General features: G+C 43.6%; 1 long non-coding RNA gene across 1 annotated transcript in view; it reads left to right on the top strand.

Moving 5' to 3' along the window:
• The window catches only part of LOC118152338 (uncharacterized), a 31,912-nt gene extending 11,363 nt beyond the window's left edge, over positions 1 to 20,549 (top strand). The window contains exons 2-3 of the long non-coding RNA XR_013533161.1: positions 17,567 to 17,812; positions 18,243 to 20,549. This is a non-coding gene — a long non-coding RNA (uncharacterized LOC118152338). The remainder of the gene's footprint in view (positions 1 to 17,566; positions 17,813 to 18,242) is intronic.
• Positions 20,550 to 20,767: the final 218 nt, after the last annotated feature.

Below are 20,767 nucleotides of genomic sequence, written 5' to 3'. Positions count from 1 at the left end.
CGGCTATTAATTGATAAGAGCAGCTCATTTTACTTCTCATGCTCTGAAGTAAGATTACAGTGTAAATAAACTGGGTCAGGTTTAGCAGGATGGACGTGAACTGTTCTCTAATTCCCCTTAATCTCCGGTAAAGGAGTAACTAGGATTTGGACATCAACATTCAATAAGCAATTATGCCGCTCCTTCATACTCATCTAAATTAGTCCACTGTTCCCTTAAAGAGAATCCAACAAACCTCCAAACCGGGCTCGTAAATTGCAATCTCTTTGTATTGTTCTGGCTGATGAGAGATGAGTCGATGTTGTGGGAGGGGTTTGATTTGATTTATATTAATTTTTAAACTATCTGGGATCTCTTGTTTTACTTGAAACAGATCAGGGAAAAGGGGTCAGTAAACAAGGGTTTCCTCCACTGCTGATAACCACACCATGCTCAGCATTTCATGAGCCTGGCTTCTCATTTTCATAGCATATTAGAATCATTATCCAATTATTAATCTCACCCTAGAGTTCTTAGGAGCTTATGATGCCTGTTGGAGTTAATGAAGGCTTTTACCTATAGATCTGGCATTAAATCATTGTGACTGCCTGAGTGCCCACAATATGGTGGGCGCTGACAGAGCTGACAGAAAGGAAAGAGAATTAAGCAGAAGGAAATTAAGGAGAGGAAGAAGGAGAAGGCACGGGGAAGAAGGAAGGGAGAGACACCAAATCTAGATAGTAACTTCAAAACACTCATTAGGAAAATGGGGCAGTTAAGGAAGAACTCACTGAGCAATCTGCCTAAACTTTAGTTAATAATTCATTTATATATATTTATGTGGCATGCTTTCTCTAGGGAACCCAATGTGCTTAGCAAACATAGTAAGTAATTAACTCTATCATATCTGCGTGAAGTGGAGAGGCAGCAAAGTTACTCCATAACTGGTTGAACAGATTGGCAGGTAACAACTAGATGTCTTGCTCGGGAGAGGAGAGCCCGTGCGTCACTTACCAGATGCCACACAGCAAATGATCTCTCTGGGGGTCTAGTGTTGTAAGGCTCTGTCTTAGCACCTTCCCAGAATACACAGTTTTTGTTTTGATAGATAGATAATGAGGCTACATAGACAGACCTAAATAGGTATGAATTACTGTAGCAATCAAGAATATTTTGAGGGAGGGTGCTATGAGAAGGAAGTCAAATAGGGTACATTTAAAAAAATATTGCCATCAAGACAAAGAATAAAAGGAAGTATTTCAAATCAAGAATATTGATTATGCCATTAAATAAGATGAAATTGCAGAGGCCAAATGCCAAATGATGAGACAGAACATTTGCTAAGTTGTGTTTAAACACATTTGAGTTCTTAAATTGTATCCTCAATGTACTGTTGACAGGACACCATTAAAAATAAATATCTGAGGCTGGGAGTTCAAGACCAGCCCGACCAACATGGAGAAACCCCATCTCTACTAAAAATACAAAATTAGCTGGGCATGGTGGTGCATGCCTGTAATCCCAGCTACTCAGGAGGCTGAGGCAGGGGAATCCCTTGAACCCAGGAGGTGAAGGTTGCGGTGAGCCGAGGTCACACTACTGCACTTCAACCTGGGCAACAAGAACGAAACTCCATCTCACACACACACACCCTCTAACACAAATGGTTTAAATATCTCTCCGAAAAGTACAAATGCATCTGCCAAACCAGAAAACCAGGGGAAGGTAAAAACCAAGCAAAACTTAGGAAATTTAAAAATAAAGATAAAAAACAAGAAGTGAAAGTGGCACCTGCTCAGATGCAGTGAGCATGGCTTCAGCGTGAGTTAGGCGGCCACGTAGCTAAGATTCATCCCTTCAAGGCCTACATCGCCTTGGTCAATTACGAGGACAGACTTTTATTCATCACATCTTAAAACTAGTAAATTGGAATCTCCATACAGGGAGGACAGACACAATCCTTGAAGACATCATGGTAATTAAAACCACAGCCTGCATTTGTTCACGTACACATTGCTTGGACACACATAACCTGGGAGCTAATGTTGAGATTTGGTCAACTAGCTTACAGGAAGTTTCAATGCTGGGGAGAGGTTTTTTTTTCCCCCTTTATGAGACTGTCACCCTGGCTGGAATGCAGTAGTGTGATCACAGCTCACTGCAGCCTCGAACTCCTGGGCTCAAGTGATCCTCCCATCTCAGCCTCCTGAATAGCTAGGACTACAAGCACAGCCACCATACCTGGCTACTTTTTTTAAAAAAGAAAAAATGTGAAGACAGGGTCTCACTATGTTGCTCAGGCTGGTCTCAAACTCCTGGGCTCAAGTGATCTTCCCACCTCAGGCTCCTGAGTAACTAGGGCGACAGGCACAGCCACCATGCCAGGCTTCTTATCCTTCTAAAATGAAATATGACCTTACATCAAGACCACTGAAGGGAAGGGTGGTGAGGTGGAAGGAAAGAAACTTAAAAGCAAACAAAACCACTCTATTGATTCTTAACTCTCCACCTGGATTCCTGACTGCTTTCCATTTTTATTTTATTGTACCTTTTCAGGGCAAATTTTTTCCTTTTTTTTTTTAAAGAAGGAACTTGGCATGTGGGATAGATTGGTTCTAGTCGAGACTCCACAAATTGTCAGCCAAAGGCCCTTAAGTAAGTTTCTTGACCCTTCTGGGCTGGCTTTATCCATTGAAAATAATGGTAGCAACTTTCAGGATTGTCCTGAGGATTGCATAGAATGGTGGCCGAGAAAGGGCTTTGTAAACTATACAGATGTGTGGGGCTACTGGTATCCGTTTTGGACAGAGATGAGTCTTACAGCTCATTGCACACACATTTCTGAAAGTCAGGTCTTCATTCCCCTGCCCTCTTCTATGAGAGACACCCATGTTACTGCCACTGGAAAGCTCCCAAATCACCAGCCAGTTTAAAAGATGTTGGTCTTATTTGAGCACTTGCTTTACCCTTCGGACTAACCTAAGTTTAGCTGGCTAATTTCAACATTAGTCAGGGATCAGTCTTTAGCCTTAATATAAACCAACCAACATTTTCCTGCTTAATCCTCCTGCTTTAAGTAGCACAGAGCCACAAAGACAAAACAAGCTCTCTCTGTGTTCCTTCAGGGGCTGTGGGTAAATTCTCCTTCCCAAGATATACATGCAGGCTGCCTGCGGGGACTTTTCTCTAGAGCTTTCTGATATTCAGACCAGCTAAGGTCTTCTAACTCCATTCACACTTTTAGTATAGGCTATGGTCTGAATGTTTTTGTCCCTTCTCTGCAAAATTCATTTGTGAAAATCCAATCCCCAAAGCAATGGTGTTGGGAGGTGGGGCCTTCCGGAGGTGATGAGGTCGCAAAGGCTCTGCCGTCATGAATGGGATTAGAACCCTTATAAAAAGTCTCCAGAGAACTCCCTCCTTCCCTTCCACCACGAGAGGACACAGTGAGAAGGCACCACCAGTGAACCAGGAAGTGGGCCCTCATCAGATACCAAATTTACTGGCACCTTCATGTTGGACTTCCCAGCCTCTAGAATCGGGAAATAACTTTCTGTTGCTTATAAGCCACCCAGTCTATGGTATTTCATTAGGGCAGCCCAAGCGAAGACAGAAGATACAGTTTATACTTTCTAATCTAAAATACCAACAGCTTTTTCAAATCATGCAAGCCATGATATTATTGATATTTTTAGGTAATATTTTATTATTCTCATCATGAATCTATTCAGAGATTCATATCCTTATCTACATAAGGATATCTATTACATGTTATCTATAGCTCTATGAATTCTATCTCTACATCTATCTATATAATAGGTTCAAATGCATCTAAACCTAATCTCAACTCACTAGATTTAAATTTATGATATTTAGTGTTTCTGTGAAGCATCCTGCTTCTCCAATTATATAAAAGAAACATCTACCGACCTAACCAATTTAGCACAAGAAATAGGCCAAATACCGGGAAAGACCGGATGGCCTCAAGGTGAAGCCACACTCTTCAAACCATAACTCGGACCCCCAATTGCAATCCCATTAAGCCTCACCACAGTCTGGTGAGGGATTCAGCTACTGCTTTTAGTTTTATTTTCAGAAAAGAAAGACCGTAAAGATCCAAGGAGATTTGGCCATTTTTCAAGGTCACACACATACAGCATGGCAAAAAGGCAGGAAGCTGAGTATCCTCAGTCCACAGGGCTGCAGCAGCCCCAGCTGGACGGTGATTTCTGTCCGGGCAGAGGACGCCGGGCAGTCGACCCTGTCAGAGAGCTCCACTCTCTTGGGAAATTTTGCAAAGCTTTTCCAATTCCTCCAGACTACAGTTAAGCATCCAAATGATTCTATTCTAGCTTTTAATACCTTCCCATCTCCCACCAAAACTGAGGTAGGAGAAATATTTAAAGTCTCAAGAGCGCAGGGAGCAAACAACCGTTTCCTTTTTTGTTCCTCTGCAGATGAAGAAATAGCAAAGCTGTTTCTGCATTTCAAACTTGAAATTAAGAAGTTGACTTGCAGAATCCTAAGCTCCACTTTCCTCAATGAATAGAATGAGGTCTGCCCCTCAGCTGGGAGTTTCTAGAAAGGCCAGAGTGGAGGCGTTTTCATGTACCTGTTAGGTGTTTCAATAGTTTGGAAAGCTAAACTGATCTTAGGTTGAAAACCTTTAACTACATTGCATAGAACTTTTTTTATTTAAAACAATCTTCAAATTACTTGCAATGCTTGTTTTTGTTTCACAAAACCTTCTATATCAGGTGTACTAATTATGCATTATCTATCTATACAGTGTTCAAAAGTAGGGGGGATTTTGTCCCCCAGGAGACACATGGCAATGTCTGGGGATATGTTTGCTTGTCACATCTGGGGATGGAGAGGTGTGTGCTACTGGCACCTGGTGGGTAAAGGTCAGAGATGTTGTTCAACCTCATACAAGCCACAGAACAACCCCCACAACCAAGAATGACATGGCCAAAATGTCACAAGTGCCAAGGTTGAAACTCAGCTCTATGACAATCACAGTGAATATCCAGGACAGTTTCCTTTCCCCTTCCTGCCTGTGGCCCCCAGTTCTGCCCCTGCAAGGTTGATTGCCATCTTACCATGCTATGAATTACAATAGCTTGACCCCTAAACATTTTTTCAGACCTTTTAAATCTCTAAATGTTGAATATCTGGAGAATGAAAATGCTATTATCGTGTATTTTATTATTAGAATTATAAATGGAGTCAAGAGCATTTACATTTTGAATTTATCTATATTTAACCCGGGTTGTAAATTGAAGGCTCAGCACATAAAGGCCACACATCACCTTTCAGGAGAGAGATTATGCCAACTTGGTTGGGTGCCTTGTATTCTATTAAAGTTGAAACCAGGCTTCCCTGTCAGTGTTATGGCTAAACACATTCGGATCTGCAAGCAGCAAGCGCAGGCTGTTCATTGTGTGCAGAGGGAGTGGAGCTGGACTTCTGAAGCGTGTCCCTCTGCCACCCCAGCGTCCTTCCCACTATCTACTCAGGCCTGGGAGGCCACCCTGCCCAGCAGCTAGCAGTTGTCCGGGGATACCTGTAATTGAGTCAAGATGCCAACAAGGGACTGTGTGGAGGCAAGAACAAGAAATTCTAAAACACACAGGGTGCAGTAGCTTATGCCTGTAATCCCAGCACTTTGGGAGGACGAGGTAGGAGGATCACCTGAGGTCGGGAGTTCGAGACCAGCCTGACCAACATGGAGAAATCCCATCTCTACTAAAAATACAAAATTAGCCAGGCGTAGTGGTGCATGCCTATAATCCCAGCTACTCAAGAAGCTGAGGCAGGAGAATTGCTTGAACCCAGGAGGCAGAGGTTGCAGTGAGCTGAGATCATGCCATTGAATTCCATCCAGCCTGGGCAACAAGAGCAAAACTCTGTCTCAAAAAAAAAAAATAAATAATTCTAAAACACTTTCCATTATGCTTCCACAACGCTGGAAAACTGGGTCCTTCCCAGTCCTCCACCGATTCTCCCACACTTTGCTGTTAGGATCAGGACAACACTCTGTAAGGGCCCACAAGGTCTTGCCCACACCCTTTGTTCTCCCTGTCCTCCCACACTGACCTTCATGCTAGTCCTCGTGCGCATTATGCTTTCCCACCACAGGGCTTTTGCAGAAGCTGTTTTCATTTCTTTGCACTGCTGCCACCCACTTCACTTAGGTAGTGTACCAGAGATTTACAGATCATCACTTCTTCAGCCATCATTCCTCAAGGACACTTCCCAGACCTCCCTGACTAAGGCAAATCTTTCTAATTCACATTTCCACTGCCTTAAGTTGTTTCTTCAGAGCACTCTCACTGATGCACTTTTACAATTGTTTGTGTATTTAGTTAAATAATGTCTGGTGATGAGCGCACTTGGCATATAGTAGGTGCTGGGTACCTTTTTTTTTTTTTTTGAGACGGAGTCTCACTCTTGTTGCCCAGGCTGGAGTGCAATGGCACGATCTCGGCTCACCGCTACCTCCACCTCCCAGGTTCAAGTGATTCTCCTGACTCAACCTCCCGAGTGGCCGGGATTACAGGCATGCACCACCACACCCAGCTAATTTTGTCTTTTTAGTAGAATTGAGGTTTCTCCATGTTGGTCAGGTTGGTCTTGAACTCCCGACCTCAGGTGATCCACCCGCCTTGCCTTCCCAAAGTGTTGGGATTACAAGCGTGAGCCACTACACCCGGCCAATGCTGGGTAAGTATTTGTTGCCTGGCCATTTAATTTTTTCAAATGAACAAATGAATGAAAGAATGAAACGATTCTAAGATCTAAAATCTGGAGCAAAGTCACAGGTATGAAACTATGCGTGTGCTCGGGTCTGGCGAACCATTTGGGCTGTCAGTTTAGATTATTGAATGGAACAGAAGAGAAATCTTGCCTATAAATCACGGAACCGAGAAAAAAGTGTATACCTCACTTAGAGCGTCATTAAGTTAGAGAACAACTCCCACACTCTGCTCTAAGATGAAGCCAACATCCAGATTCTCATTGCAAACTTGGCTCCCCTAGAATTCTCTGTTCTTCTTTCCCCTGTTCCCGCTGCTTTCTAAACGTGAAATATCCACAGCTGCACCATTTCTTTACTTTTTTTTTTTCTGGAGAGGTTAACCTTCTTTCTTCAGTTGTATGTTGTGCAATACCCAAGAGGCCAACACTACTATTTGAGATATTTAAATATGACTTTGAGAAATGAGTCTGTCTTAGATATAAAAGCCCACAGTCACCATGATGAACATGACTGCAATGTTTAAAATTCCTAAATAAAGAGATGCAGCACTTTCTGCATATTCATTGCTGAAATGAATATTATATATGATGCCTGTTTTTGTAAGCATTCAAATAAAGCAGGCGGAGAGAATGTGGATTTACTTATTTTTATCAATGAAAACAACTCCCCTTGACCAAAGGAAGAATTGTTTCCTCTCATAAAGAGAAATATGTACACAGAAGGCAGTTCTGTGTATTAGTCTCTGAGCAAAGCTTTAGTTTTATATTATTGTGCCATTTTATGCACAGTCCCCAAGTGCCTTGTCAGTGACAGCCACTCATTAAATCATTTAAACTATCATATAAAAATAAAGATGGATTTTAAGCTACACTGAGCCAGGCAGTCGGTTAGCAAATACTGCTTGCTCCCTGTGGGGTCCCAAGTATTCCTTCTGGTGACGGAAGTATATATGAAAGAAGTGCATGGACTTAGGGACTACTCAAAGCCACGATCAGATGAACCTCTAATCAAAGTAAGATTATTCAGATAAGTACTGTCTTTTCAAAATGGATTGAAGGTTAGCAGTGAATCAGTCTTCAGACTCAGCCAATATGGTGGCAGACGTCATGCTGGACAGAGGAGGTACGCTGTTCCATAAATGGTAAACAGTTTGGCAAAAGCTTAGAAAGTCATGAAACTGAAAGAAGAACCTTCAGGAGGTCAATGTGGTTGACAGACAACTGAACTCCTCCAACTTCGGGCAGCTGAAGGCACAGGAATAAACTTGGTACATATTCCACAAGATTCTTTCCCCTTTTTGGGAAAAAAATTCTATAAATTTTCAACGTGGAAATGAACATGACTGCCTTGTGGAGAAGAATTAAAAAAAATTCTGAAAATGTGGAACAACAAATTTCCATAGAGTGGAGATGGAAGTGCAGGTTGGTTCAACCACTCTGGAAAAGTCTCTGAACTATCAAAGACTTGAAATATGTTGAAATACGTAAAAACCATCATCCAGTGATTCACATCTAGATATATATATATATGGCCCCAAATTCATGCTCACCTGCACCAACAGATATTTGTTAAGACTGTTCATGGCAGGATTATTTATAATAACCAACAACTGGATACAACTTAAATGCCCATCAACAATGACATGTATAAATAAATGTTGGTGTGCTCATAAAATGGCATATTATATATCATGAGAATGAGTGACCTAACACCACACATGGCATCACAGATGAATCTCACAAACTTTATGTTGAACGAAAGGAACCATATATGAAAGAGTTCTTAGTGTTTGATTATATTTACATAAAATTTGAAAACTGGCAAAACCAAACAATAGTATTAGCAGTCAGAAGAGTGGGTGGATTCCTTTGAGGAGAAGATAGTGAAGCACTTGTTTACCTGGAAGTTGTACATTTTGTGATAACTTGTTAAGCTGTATGTTTGTTTTCTGTGTACTTTTTGGAATGTATGTTACACATAAACAATATTTCAATGATTAAAACAGTTTCTCTAAAGCATGTGACCTTTTGAAGATAAAAACATTACAATTCAAAGAAATACACTGCTTGTAGGTGGGACTACCCCCCATTCCTGCTGCCCCAGGTTTGCTAAAATATGTGTTCACCCTTTGTGCTTAAGTTCCAAAGCCACTGGCATGGATGCTGGGAGTGGGAGGAAGCATTTTTCATCTCAGATCCTGGTCAGGGATTATCATATAAGATCCAGGAGCTGGAAGGCAGGTGGCAGTTGACCAGATTGTTTTTCCAAGCCCAGGGGTAACTCCATCAAGGACATGATTTTCTGGGGATTGTGCCAAATATAAGCACGAGACCAGGGGTTGCCAGAAGCTGGAAACAAGTTAATCAGAGGTAGAAGCAGGAATTGGAGTTAAAGAGAGAAGCCAGAGAGCAGAGCCAAACAAGTGGCCCCAAATGACACATATCACTGGTGTGCCGTAAAGAGGAAGCAACCGAGACAGTGCGGAGGACTCCAGGAGCAGGCTAGAAAATAGAAGCGTTGAAAGGTGGGGGTGGGACGGGACAAGGGGCTGCTCTCCCGTGTTGCCATGTTACTGCATCAAGACTCTTAGGAGTCAGAGAACTCTGAATTTGAACTTGAACTTCCAGGTGGTGAAGAAGGTCTGTTTGTCAAGGTAGGAGGATAAGACACATTTTATTTAGCTTGTTGTCTTGATTTATAACTTCCAACTATTTAGATGTATGGCAGGCTGGTCTCCATTTGTACTCTTGCCCCAGGATCTGAAAATATCAGATATTCTGCTGGATCCCTACATTATTCATTTAGGAGAGACTGCTTCTGCAGCAGAGAGTACATTCTGGCCACTACTCAAGTTGATCAAGATGTCTTTGGAACACCAATTCTGACATATCAATGCCACTTCTAGCCATCAAGAAACATGGTTTCTGGTTCATTTATGCCAGTAAAAATGCTGAACAGGACAGGAGTAAGTCTGCAATTTTTTTTTTTTTTAGACAAAATGTTATTTTATTGCCCAAGCTGGAGTGCAGTGGCATGATCTTGGCTCCCTGCAACTTCCATCTCTCAAGTTCAAGCAATTCTGCTGCCTCAGCCTCCTGAGTAGCTGGGATCACACACACGTACCACCATGCCTAGCTAATATTTGTATTTTTAGTAGGGACAGGGTTTCACTATGTTGACCAGGCTGGTCTTGAACTCCTGACCTCATGATCTGCCCGCCTCAGCCTCCCAAAGTGCTGGGATTACAGGTGTGAGCCACCGGGCCCAGCCTAAGTCTGCAGTCTTGTAAGAGCACATTAGACATTTCCCTAAGATTGATGTCAACACATTCATGCACATGCTTTGGGGGCAGCTGTTTGATCAACATAACTACCTAATCAGTGGAGTTATCGAATGCTGCTGCACTCAATATACGTGGTGCCACGGAAGGCTGCTGACCTCATATGTGGGGACTCTTGCAGAGAAAAGATGGAGTAGCTTGACCAGACTTGCCGAGTTTCTTACACTCACTGACTTGCTGTCTCTTCTTTTTTTTTTAATGTGATCCTCTACCCTATGCTACTAGTGACTTGATGAGAGCAGCTGAATTTGGCCACTTGATAAAGGCAGAGGTGAGCAGCACAGAAGGCAATAAGGCAAACCTTCCAGATTATCTTCCAAGTTTCTGCTCTGATGGGAAAGACGGCAAGGACTTTGGAGAACCCAAAGGCAAGGGTCAGCAAGGCTTTTCTATGAAGAACTGTGTCATAAATATTGTGCATCAGTCTCTGTTGCGGCTATTCAACTCTGCTGTGAAATTAGTCCTAGTGCAATGATCAGCCACAGACAACACTAAATGAATGGTCATGGCTGTGGTCCAATAAAACTTTATTGACAAAAATAGGTGATGGGCCAAATTGGACATGGCTATAGTTTGCCAACCTCTGTTTTAAAATATAATCACTCCCTGAGACTAAGCAAAGGACACTAGGAAGTGGGCTAATCTTCTGAGTTAGTAAATAAAACAATGACAACACCATGTATCATATTAAAGGTGGGCCTCATTGAGCAGCACTGCTCAGCAGCTTAGAGGCCATCAGAAGAACCCATGTAAAACACCAATCTCCTTCCATCTTTCCTAACCTAAGAATATTCTGGGCTCCTATTCACTAGGCTCTGCCCAAACACTCCTGCATTCTATCCCAGCCTCACCCCCGTCCCTGTCACATACACCATTCTGTCCAGCCATACAAAGCTCTTCTCCAATCCCCCATTAGCTGTGCAGAGTCATGCCTTCAAACCATATAAAACAACTCCTTTGCTGCTTTCAAACTCTTACTCATCCTTCAAGAGACCATTCAAATGTCTCTGCCTTCAAGTTTGCCAGCTACCCTTAGGTTGGGTTAATTTCCCTTCTTCCACAGTCTTGCAGCACTTTGTACAGAACCATGCTTCACCAATGCGACTTCAGAGTGACCCCTTCTAATTTATCTAATGGTTTAACCTTCTTGTGTATAGTATTTTTAAAATCGGTTTGCTCCTTCCTCACTGGGATGTGAACTCTTTTCAGACACAGGCTATGCTTTATTAATCTTCATCGCCCCAGGGTTAGCACTGAATCTGGCACGGAAAGGCTATGGAGCACATGTTTGCACAATTGTTTAACTCATGGCAGAATCTGCTTGTGCTCACACCACTGGGGCTCCGTGGAATGATTCACAGTTTAGATCGTCTGCTATTTTTATAAGACACTTTCAGTGACTTAATAACTGGCTCTTCCCGACAAGGCATTTGGGAACTGTGCATAAGAGACAGAATAATATTAAAATCAAACCCAGTTCAGAGATAAATATACAAATCTCTGCTCCACCTACATGATATGCACCCTACAAATCACAAAAGGTCATTGTCTTAGTTGATGCAGCTGTTGTGTATTTTGCACAAACATTTTCTCTTTTAATGACATCTTAGGAAAATCTCATTCTCTTAGAGATATGAGACCATGTTGCACCTTTTCCCTTTTTAAACAGATTTCCTAGATCTTGTTGATTTGCTCCCCAGGTCCATTTAGAACACTGAAGGGGTAATCTATGCAGTGGGACCCAAGTGGCTTCCAAGTGTGGCTGTAGTTTTTTAAAGTGTCCCCTCGAAGCCCACTCATAGAATTAAATCTGGGCAAGAATCAGGTTCATGAAATGATACATGTCTCTGGGCCTACTTTTACATTGTTTATCCAAGGAAAAGGTCAGATGTATGTTTGAGATGGACACCCTGTTATTAGTTGAAGCCTGCCACATCCTCAGGTTTCCTGCAGCACCCACTTTCCAGATACTGCTCTTCCTGCAAACGAGTGTGTAAGACAACAGTGCAAGCAGAACTAGGGCAGGGGTGGGAGCAGATGTGCAGCTATGAGGCCCTCATTCCCTTTAAAGTGTGTGAGTGGTGAACCCTCACTCCCTCTAAAACTTCAGGCAGCCTCATAGATTTCTCCTTATTTACTCCAAGAATTCTTGGGAAAACATTAGGCTTATAAGAATCTTCTCAGGCCAGGCGCAGTGGCTTACACCTGTAATCTCAACATTTTGGGAGGACCACTTGAGCCCAGGAATTCAAGACTAACTTGGGCGGTATAGCAAGAAGTAATCTCTTTTTTAAAAAAAAATAGCCGGGCACAGTGGCTCACGCCTGTAATCCCAGCACTTTGGGAGGCTGAGCGGGGCAGATCACGAGGTCAGGAGATTGAGACCAACCTGGCTAACATGGTGAAACCCTGTCTCTACTAAAAATACAAAAAATTAGCTGGGCATGGTGGCGGGCACCTGTAATCCCAGCTACTTGGGAGGCTGAAGCAGGAGAATTGCTTGAACCCAGGAGGCAGAGGTTGCCATGAGCCAAGATTGTGCTGTTGCACTCCAGCCTGAGAAACAGAGTGAGGCTGTGTCTCAGAAAAAAAAAAAAAAAAAAAAATTAGCCAGGCATGATGTGTGTGCTTGTAGTCTCAGCCACTCTGGAGGCTGAGGTGGGAGGACTGCCTGAGCCCAGGAGGTCAAGGCTACAGCAAGCCATGATTGCACCACCACATTCCAGCCTGGGTGATGGAGCAAGACTCTGTCTCAAAAAAAAAAAAAACCATAAAAAACAAAAAGAATCTTCTTGGCTGGCAATCCCCCGGCTGGGCAGTGGCATCACTGTTTCTTTCCCTGCATCTCAGTTCCTTCCTCTCTGGTGTCACCTGCTCCTCCAGACTCTGCCTACGTGGACTCCCACATTAGCCTGAAGCACTCACAGGCAAACTCCTCAAGGTTAAGGAGGCCACAAAACAAGAGAGAGGAAAAGAGAAGTGGTCAAAATTAGTTTCCTTTAGGCTGGACTGATTTCCTCTGGGCTCTGGAATTGGCAGGACATAAATAGATAATCAAAGATTTTCACTTGCCCAGGTAGGAATTATATAACCAGAGGCTGCTGCTTCCTTTGGTTTTCTGAAACTTCACTGGAAGGAAATTCTCCCTGCCTTCTCAATGACATCGAGCATTCTTCCTCTGGTTTTACTTGGAAATCTTCATTCTCTTTAAGTCAACACCCTTCAAAGCTAATCAGATTATTCTATGCAAGTTAATATACACACTGGGGCTTAACGAAATACATCTTTTATGATCTTTGGTGTGTGTGCGTCTTATTTGTGTGACAAGAGAGATCATACAATGACACAGATAACCCATTTCAAAAATAACCTTGTTTCCTTCTTCAGGTTCCACTGAACCCAGGAACATGAACTCCCATCCCTGTCCACCGCAGAGTTCAAAGATGAGAAAGCGCTCTGCCCCTGTGTCCATTCTGAGCAGGTGAACCTTTCAACTCCCGTTAGAGGGAATGATTTCTTTCCTTAGCATATTAATTCCGCTCTCCCGTTTCAGCCCCCATTGCAATGACTCCCAACTCTACACCTGGCTCCAGAGCCCAGACTCTTTTCTCCACTCGCCTTCACACACTGATGCCTCAGGCATCTCCAGCTCAACCTGTCCAAGCTGAACATTCCTTCTGTCCTGTCCTCAGTCTGCCAGACTTGCCCTTCCTCCAGCATTTCCTGCAGCACTGTAAATATTTCCAATCGTCCACGTGAGAAGTCTGCTGCCCATAGCAGCCAGGAATTCTTTTCTGCCAGGGGAAACAAGTCTTTTGTGCCCATGGCCTCTAGCTCAGACCTGTGACACATGGATCAGCCAGAGAAGCCTGGCACAGCAGGCTTCTTGCTTGTCTCTACATCAGGCACTTTTGTCTGTTCCATTCCCTCCCCTCTTGACCTAGTTTGGCCCTTAGTTTCTTCCTTGGACCTCTGTAAACACCAGGTGGAAGTGGGCTCAGAGCATCGGGCCCCAGTCCTGACAACCTGCGTTCAGGTCTTCCTTCCACCTGGTCTTAGCTCTGTGATCTGAGTGACGCCACTTCATCTCCTCTCTGCCTCAGTTCCCTTATCCTTAAATAAGAACGATGCCTGGCCAGGCATGGTGGCTCACGCCTGGAATCCCAGCACTTTGGGATGCTGAAGTGGGAAGATCACTTGAGGTCAGGAGTTCAAGATCAGCCTGGCCAACATGGTGAAACCCCATCTCTACCAAAAATATAAAAACTAGCTGGGCGTGGTGTCGGGTGCCTGTAACCCCAGCTACTAAAGAGGCTGAGGCAGGAGAATCACTTGAACCCAAGAGGTAGAGAGTGCTGTGAGTCAAGATTGCGCCACTGCACTCCAGCCTGGGCAACAGAGTGAGACTCCGTCTCAAAAAGAAAAGAACAAGGGCTGGCAAGCTTTTGCTACAAAGGGCTAGATAGTAAATATTCCTGGTGTTGCAAGTCAAGAAGCAAAATTGAGGCTACTATATAGGTATTTATAAAACTAGAGAGAAAATAAAGATCCATAATGTTTTTACTGGTAAAATTTAAAATATAATAATAATTGGAACTCATAGAAAGAGAGAGTAGGCCGGGCGCGGTGGCTCACGCCTGTAATCCCAGCACTTTGGGAGGCCGAGGCGGGCGGATCACAAGGTCAAGAGATCGAGACCATCCTGGCCAACACGGTGAAACCCTGTCTCTACTAAAAATACAAAAAAAAAAAAAAAAATTAGCCGGGTGTGGCGGCACATGCCTGTGGTCCCAGCTTCTCAGTAGGCTGAGGCAGAAGAATCGCTCAAACCCAGGAGGCAGAGGTTGCAGTGAGCCAAGATTGAGCCACTGCACTCCAGCCTGGTGACAGAAAAAGACTCCATCTCAAAAAAAAAAAAAAAAAAAAAAGGAAAAAAAAAAGAAAGAGAGAGTAGAAGGGTGATTGCCAGGGGCTGGGAGTGGGGGTTGCTGAGATGTTGGTCAAAAGGTAGAAACTTTCACTTATAAGATGAATAAGTTCTGGGGTTCTAGAGTACAGGACGGTGACTGCAGTGAATAGTGCTGTGCTGTAAACCTGAAATTTGCTGAGAATAGATCTCTAGTGTCACACACACACAAAATAGTTACTATGTGAAGTCATGCACATGTTAACTCGATTGTGGTAATCATTTCACAAGCATACCAAATTGTCATGTTGTATATCTTGAATATGTACAATTTTCATTTATAAATTATACCTCAATAAAGCCAGAAAAAAAGTATTATTGAGGACAATTTTATTTATTTATTTATTTATTTATAGAATAGAGGTGGGGTCCCGCTATGTTGCCCAGGCTGGTCTCAAACTCCTGGGATCAAATGATCCTCCTACCTTGGTCTCCGAAAGTTCTTGGATTACAGGGGCAAGCCACTGTACCTGACCAAGGACAATTATTTATTTATTTATTTTAAATATTATATTGCGTTTTAGATTTTGGGGTACATGTGAAGAACATGCAGGATTGTTGCACAGGTACATACATGGCAATGTGGTTTGCTGTATTTATTTATTTTTTAAATTCAGGCCTACTGATGAGAATAACAGAATTCTTTTTGTGGGGAGAATAACACTTTGTTTAGTTAGGGTTTTAAGTTAGTGTTCCCTATCATCGAAATCAATTGCAAGTATTACATCTGTAAAAATCATTCTTAGTTTACCTGCCAAGCAAAACCAGGTGGTGGGCTTGATTTGGCCCATAGGCCCTGGTTTGCCCACTCCAGGGCAAAAATAAAAGAGACTGTGCTAATGCTTAACACATCAAGACACTCAAAAGGGTGCTGGTCACTGTAATGACCTCTCACCATCCTACACACCTCCACCCACAGCTTCAGATGCTTACAAACTCAGGGTTTCCTTAGGCTGTCTCATACCTGAGCCTTTGCCCAGGCCATGCAAGATCCCACTTCCTTAGAAAGACTTTCCTGCTCCCCTCCCTTCATCCACATTTTTCCATCCCTAAGGGACACACTTAATCCCTCTTCAAGTTCCTGATCCTTCCAGAGTCCACCTCCATGCTCCTCTCCTATTTGATTAATTTATTCTTCTTCCTCTTCCAACTTCAAGGTGATGCCATGCATCACTCATGGTCTCCAGCTCTGTGCTTAATCGTACTGTGTGCTCAATAAATACTGGCTGTAATGAATGAAACTCCTACCTGCAAATGGAAGACTCAGCAGAAACCCTCCTTCATTGCTCCACTTCCCAATTAGCTCTTTGTTCTCAAAGTATCTGAAACATTTGGCCATCATTGGTTTTCTTATAAATGACACATTATAGAATAACAGCTAAGTGCCTTGGCCATGGTTACAAATCCCATCTCCATCACTTCCTAGCTTTATGGTTTTATGCAAGTCACTTCACTTGTCTGAGCCTCCATTTGTTGGTAAAATGGTGATAATGATGGTACCCACCTCATGTGTTGCTTGCAAATTAGATTGGATAAAGCATACAAAGAACTTAGCACAGTAAATACTCTATAAGTGTTTGTGGCTTTGTTCACAATTATTGAGCAATGACCACGTTTTAAGCTCTTTCATTATTGTTTTTTCTTTCGAGACAGGGTCTCACTCTGTCACCCAGGCTATAGTACAATGGTGCAATCACAGCTCACTGAAGCCTCGAGCTCCCAGGCTCAAGCGATCCTCCCTCCTCAGCCTCCTCAGTAGCAGAGACTGCAGGTACACTTTGCCATGCTCAGCTAATTTTTTATATATATACATTTTGTAATAGACAGGGTCTCACTATGTGGCGCAGGCTAGTTTCAAACTCCTGGCCCCTAGTGATCCTCCTGCCTCAGCCTCCCAAGGTGCTAAGATTACAGGTGTGAGCCCCCATGCCTGGCCATTAATTTGTTAATTTCTCACATATATACTGTGAGATGGGTATTACTGCCATACGCATTTTACAGATGAGAAAACGGAGGCACAGAGACATTGTATAATGTGACACAGCCAGTGTGGCAGAGCCAGGATTCAAACCCAGGCCATCTGGTCTAAAGTTGTGCTGCGAACCCCTGCTAACCCCTGTTGGTGGGTATCTTATAGAGATATGACTCTTCAGCAAGATTTTAGGCTCTTTGAGGGTTAGGAATGTGTTGGAGAATTCTTCATCCCCTTCCTAACAGCCAGCACAGCACCCTGCACGTGGTGCTTCTTGACACAGATCTGCTAATTCATGTACTCATTCCTCCATCACCCTAACCCAGAGGAGGGGCCAAAGAGTGTTCTACAGAGATATCCTCCCACCAGGCCCGACGGCCCATGAGCACCTTTGTGTCTTATAGAAGGGGACACAGAGGGAAGCAGAAAAGGAGGAAAATATAAGAAAAGAGTGCAGGTGGAGCATCTGGGGAGAATTCTGCCTGCTCAGAAGGCAACAGGGGAATTAGAGTTGCCCTCAACAAACTCCTATTTCTTGTTGTTTTGTAGAGCACCAGCCCCGTCATCAGTGAGCGGCTCTGACGACACCGACCAGCACAGGCTGACTCTACTGATTATCTGTAACGTGACTGTCCCTCTTAATCAAAGTGATGTCATCCTCTGATTTCAGAAAGTGAAGGATAGCAAAATTAATGTTGGCTCAAGCGGGCTTCTAATGCCGCGGGCCGCCGAGGGTCTGCAGGGCTGCTGCATTTCAATGATGTGCACTGGGATTTCTTCGTGAACAAGGGTGCCGTAAGTCTTAATTACCCAGAACCAAGCCCTCACCTTGCTGTGTGTCCCCTGGGAGCTCCCTGTGAAGTCAGTGGGAGCTTTGCCTGTGGTTCAGCCCGGTGAAAAACTTGCCTGCAAATGTTTGCAAATTACCTTGTGCACCTCTGAAGGAAACAGGAGGGAATGATTTATTTTTAGAAGGTTGGCACAGCCTGGCCCCTGCCTCGCCTGTCGCATACCTCTGTGTGACTCAAGTCCCACTCCCTTCCCTTTGATTAATTCTGAACCGTGGGTCTCTTTTCTTCAGGGTTGATGGATACACCTCTTAGGTCTTGCCCTCAGCCAAACTGCTGGTAATGTCCTGTTGCTCTTTCTCCTTCCTTAGGGGGCTCTCTCAAGAAAGCCTAATGCATTTTCCATTAGAGGAACTGATTTGTCCTTTCCTTTCCAGCGATAGAAAGCAATCTCCCCCATGTGGAGGATGTCAAGAGCCCTTTAAATGGTTCTTCCTTCTCTCTTCGGCTCTTCCTGCCTGGACTGAGGCACCCACACCCCCGCTGCTGTGAATACTGCCCGTTAACAAGACAGCTGTTCCCTTCTCCGGAGACTTGCCCTGGAGAAAAGCACCACTCACCTGGAAAAGTCCGGTGGGGGGGGGGGGTCTGACTTCCAGCTGGGGCCAGCCCACAGCCACATCTGCCTGATAAGCAGGCACAAAGGCTGGTCCTCTTGCCTCGCTCAAGAGGGCAATCTGTGTCCCCACACATGCCCCAGACTTCCCACAGGATCAGCCTGAGGCCAGACCTCCTCTGAGCCTGTCCTATTTGCGTTTCCCTCACACCCTTACAGGTTTCACTTGAAAGCACTCCCTCAAGAAATTGCTTGCCCAAGAAGCCCGTTTCTGGCTCAGCGTCTTGGCAACGCAATCTAAGCCGCCTTGTTAAGCCATCCTCCCCACTGCAAGCAGAATAGTCTGTTCAAACTGCAGCCTGATCATGCCACTTCCTTTCTTAAGCCTTCAATGCCTTCCATTGTCCAAACTCCGGAGCCTGGGCCTTAATCCCGAAAGACCTGGCTCTCCTTCCACCTACACCTGCACCTCCCAGAGAGGTCACTTCCTCCAGGGTCACCTATCCAGACCCCCTATCATACATACTATCGCACTGAGACTGCCAGCTTGCTTTTCTTTCTTCTCCTCTAGACTGCAAACTCCTCTGGAATTCCAGAAACCTATCATGCATCTGGCACATATGAGACCTTCAGTAATTATTTGTGGATTGACAAAATTGAACTGATGAATGATTGAATTAGATACTTCATACATGTTTAATAATAACAGCCAAATGCCAACGTCAAGTTAATGTTATATCAATATGTGCCTTCTTGTGATTTATCCAAAGTTCTCCTAAGTAGCAGAATTCATAGGGAGTGTATTAAAATAATCACGTGTTTTAACATATACAAATATGCAGGTTGGTTAGGGTGTCCAGTGCAACCGACGTACAGATCGTTTCTGATGTTTCAGGTTCTCATTCTTTTTTCTTTTTTTTTTTTTTTTGAGATGGAGTCTTGCTCTGTCGCCAGGCTGGACTTGGTGGCTCACTGCAACCTCTGCCTCCTGGGTTCAACGCGATTCTCCTGCCTCAGCCTCCTGAGTAGCTAGGACTACAGGTTTGCACCTAATTTTTGTATTTTTAGTAGAGACAGGGTTTAGCCGTGTTGGCCAGGATGGTCTATGGTCTCGACCTCCTGATTCGCCCACCTTTGCCTCCCAAAGTGCTGGGATTACAGGCATGAGCCACCGCCCCGGCTTGTTCTCTTTTCTTTTAGACACTTAGTTTGGCGATCAAAGCCTTCGCAGCCCCCACTGACCGACCTCTGACTTTCAGCAATTCTCTGTCGAATGTTAAATACCCTTGCCTTCTCTCTGCCTGTTCCCAATGACCACAACAAAACAAACAAACAAACAAAACCTCTGCAATTTCAAGTGCCAGAATAGCTCTTATAGGAGAAAGAAAGCCTTGAATGTCAGTGAACGGTGCTTGAAATCTGCCATTTCACTGCTAACTTTTCAGAAAAGCATCACCCTGCAAACAAGTCGCCCTTGAACGCAAGCCTCATGATTGCCGGAATCATGGAATGTTCGATCAGACTTGCCTAGTTCTCGCTCTGGCATCGGGCGTATCAGCCAGCAGAGTGCATTAATTCTCGGCATGACCACAGACTAAAACACAAGCAGCATTAACGAATTACCAGTGATAGATATGCAAATGGGCCAAGGACAAATATTAAAACAGCCCTATCTCACGTTGCCGCTACCTCGGCCTGTCCAAAATTCGTAGAACTATTAATCCTCCTGGAATGCTTAGTAATGTATATAGGGTTATATTCTTAAGAAAGCTAATAATTTTCTCTTGTTAGCAAGATCAGCTTACTACAGTCTTTCACCGCAGGGACAGAAAAATATTGTGACTTTGTTATGCTAAACGAAGTACAGTGGCAGGATAAATTAGAACATTTAACTAACAATAATAACGTCACACAGCTATAGTTTCCCTCTACATATAATTGATAAAATTAACAGAAAACAGGCACAGTGACAACAGAAGAGTATGCATTGTGAATGGCTGATTGAGATACAAAGGGACAAACTTTCTTCTGTTGCTTATGTTGTTATAGCTAACATTTATTAGGCACCTGCTGTTCAAGGCATAACTCTTATCAAGGACAAAGATAATAATAAATTACTACCTGTCAACCACGTGCAGAGTAACTTCGTTATGTAACTAGGCAGCACTCTTATGAAGGCTTTGGAATCTATTAAAAATTTCATTCTGAAACAATGAACCAAGAGGAACAAATTTATGAATTGTGGATCTGCGATATTAACCCAAAGACTGAGCCTTGGAGAGAAAAAAAAATTCTAAAAAAAAAAATTAATTTCTGCCAAAGAAAATCTAAGAACATAAGTTAGCC

This window comes from Callithrix jacchus, chromosome 3, assembly GCF_049354715.1.
Source record: "Callithrix jacchus isolate 240 chromosome 3, calJac240_pri, whole genome shotgun sequence".
Taxonomy (NCBI): domain Eukaryota; kingdom Metazoa; phylum Chordata; class Mammalia; order Primates; family Cebidae; genus Callithrix; species Callithrix jacchus.
The sequence above is the reverse complement of the archived record's forward strand: the minus strand, read 5'-3'. Positions and strand labels throughout refer to the sequence as shown.